Raw genomic sequence first — 3,328 nt, 5'->3', positions numbered from 1 at the left:
ATATATATATATATATATATATATGAATATGATAAAAATCAACAGGCAGTGAAATAGAAGTAGTAATGAAAATCTTATCTAGGAAGAGATGCCTGTGACTAGATATAGATACCACTGTTGTTTTATCAGAGACTAGCTAATGTCAATACTCCTCTAATTCTTCCATGCCATTAAAAAGGAAGAAATACTTCTGAACTTATTCCCTGAAGCTAGTATTACCTTGATGAAAAAAAAACTAAAGACAAAGATTCAACAAAACAGAAAACCACAATTCAATATTATTAAGGAAAAAAGTGCAAAAATATTTAACAAATTACTTGCAAACTTAAAAAAAAGTCTTTATATAGATCTTTTACCATGATTACTAAGTCAGTTTCATTGCAGGGATGCAAGGATATTTCAATATACATAAATCAATAAATACAATATATTACATAAACTGAAGTATAAAAGTCATATGATCCTCTTAATAAGTACAGTGTAAGAAACTGAAAGAGTAAATAAAATCCAAGAAGTATAATAGATATTATGAAATAAAAACAAACTGTTCAATAGAAAAGAACAACAGGGATGGAGAAAGGAGAAAGGAAATATGTATCTATGCACACACACAAGATAGTTAAAACAATTGTACTACAAATTTCTATTGAGATTTTGAAATGAACAATTAATACCTAATTCTTTGATCAATTTTGCATGCATATATCTGGTAATCTGAACAGCTAATTTGAAAATAGCAATATGCAATTGTAACAACCATTGTTAATTTCCTATCATCTTTTTTTCAAATTATGTTTCTAGTTTTTTAATTATCTTTAAAATAAGAAAAGATAAAGGCTTTGATAAGGTACAATATATATTTATCATAAAAATCTTTCAGAAAATAGGCATATAAGCACCTTAAGTCTAACTGATAAAAGCTATTTGTGACAAAGATGGTACTAATATATTAAACAGGAAAAACTAAAAATATTCTGTCTACGATCAGGAACAAGACCAAGTCATCCACTAGCACCATTTGTATTTGATATAGTACTCAAAACTTAGAGAAATCAACGGAGTGCCAGAGAAATAGAGATTTGGAAATGGAAAGGAAGAATAAAACTTACACATAATTGTAAATGGCATGACCATTAGAAAAGATTCTTAAAATTAATAAATACAGGAAAGTGGTAGAATAGAAAAGAAACAAAAATTAATAGCACTTTTTATGCCAATGCTAAATCCATTGAAAAGAAACCAGGAAAACAATCACATTCTGATAGATTAAATAATTAAATACCTAATAATTAACCTAACATAAGTAATTGATCTCCATCAGGAAAATTATAATGATCTGAACCAAATGATTTAAGATGATATAAGTAATTGGAAAGCTATCTCCTGTTCTTGGATATGGTGAAACAATCTGTCAAAATGGCCATATTAATAAAACAGAATATAGATTTGATACAATTTCAATCAAAATATCAGGAGTATTTTTTCACAGAAGTAGAAAACAAAAATTCTAAAACTCATATGTAATTAGACAAGATTCAGAATAACCAAAGTAATTCTGAGCTATACATTCAAAGTGGGAGGCACTGTAATCTTGGACTTCAAGATATGCTACAAATCTACAGAAAACAGTATTTACTGGCACAAACATAGACAAGCTGATCAAATGAACAGTAGAGATTGAGAGTACAGAAACAGTCACAAATATCTTCAGCTAATATTTTTTGACAAAAGGGCCAAAGCCATGCTGGAGGATAGTTGACTTCTTTAACAAATGGTACTGGGAAACTGCTTATGCACATGAAGAAGAATGAATATAGATCCATATCTCTCACCCTAACACAAAATCAAATAAAAATAGATTGGACACCTTGATATAAAAATATAAACACTAAATCTGCTGGGGCAGAAAAGGTAAAACTCTTGAAGATGTAGGCATAGGCAAAGACTTTCTGAACAGTACTCCAATGGCAAAAAATAACACTAACAACCAACCAACCAGTAAGGTTGTATCAAATTAAAAATCCTCAAAGCAAAGGAAACAACCAATATAGCGAAGTTCAAATCTAACGAACCATAATTTTTGCTTGGTACAACTTTGACAGATAACTAATATCTAAAATATACATAAAAACTCAAAAATCTAGAATCACAGAAGTGAAAGACCTAATGAAAAACAAAAATTAAAATGAATAGATGCTCTTCAGATGAATAAGTACCAATGCTCACTAAATACAATAATACATGTTCAGCTTTCCTATATTGACTCCTTCCAGCAGAAAGCAGCTAGATTTTGTCTTCACTCATTCTTTCTTTTCTTTCTTTTTCTTTTCTTTTTTTATTTCTTTTTTTTTTTTCCAGCACCGGAGATTGAACTCAGCCCCTTGAACTTGCCAGGGAAGCGCTTATTCCACTGAGCCATCTCCCTGGCCCCTACTCATTCTTTCTTAATGGAACTCAATGATACTTCTTCGGGGAGGATGCAGAAAATAACTTATTTATTAGCTTATGAGTAAGGCAGCCAGATACTGAAGAGCTCAAGTTAAACTGGTTGATTAACCATGGTAATAATAAAGAATAGACAATGAACTAAGACTGTACAAAGAATGAATTTCTTCAGCCAGCATACAATGAGCCAAACTTCCACTGCAGGGACATGAAGCCATTCCCAAATAAGTTCCTGAATTTTGAAGAAATTATAAAGAAAGTTAATTGTTTAATGTTCAATTTTCAGTTTACTGTAAAAACATATCTGTCAAAGAAATGGACTAAAATCCTGAGTTGCAGTTGATTGTTTCAAATCTACAGAGCCACTTGTGATCAGTGATCACTCAGCACTTGTGCAGTTTCTGCCCCCTATTTATAACTAGGTCTACATTGGAGGGCCTTATGGTTATTCCATTTGGGATGTCTCCTGGGAATTCAGGATATCTCCTTCTTACTTCTAATAAAATGTTTTCTAATCTCAAAAGAAGTCATGTTTAGCATCTTTGGTTACTAGAGAAATAAAATTAACAACAGCCCTGGTTATTCAGCTTACTCCAACAGGTAGGGCTATTATTAAGGCACCAAAAATCATTACACCTTACATTGTTGTGAAAAGGTTAACTAGTAAAACCAGTATGGGAATCAGAACAGAAATTCCCCAATAAACTAAAGACGTAAACTCCATTAAACTTAACTATTATTCTTATATTCCCTTAAGAGTCAGTCATCATATAATACTCATGTTGATATCCATGTTTATGGAAGCACAATCCTAATATCTAAATCAGAGAAGCAACCACTGTGTCTGTCAATTGATAAATGGATGACAAAATTATTTATAGAG

Source organism: Octodon degus, unplaced genomic scaffold (genome assembly GCF_000260255.1).
Source record: "Octodon degus isolate 3935 unplaced genomic scaffold, OctDeg1.0 scaffold00103, whole genome shotgun sequence".
In the NCBI taxonomy this organism is placed as follows: domain Eukaryota; kingdom Metazoa; phylum Chordata; class Mammalia; order Rodentia; family Octodontidae; genus Octodon; species Octodon degus.
Note: the sequence above shows the minus strand (reverse complement) of the source record.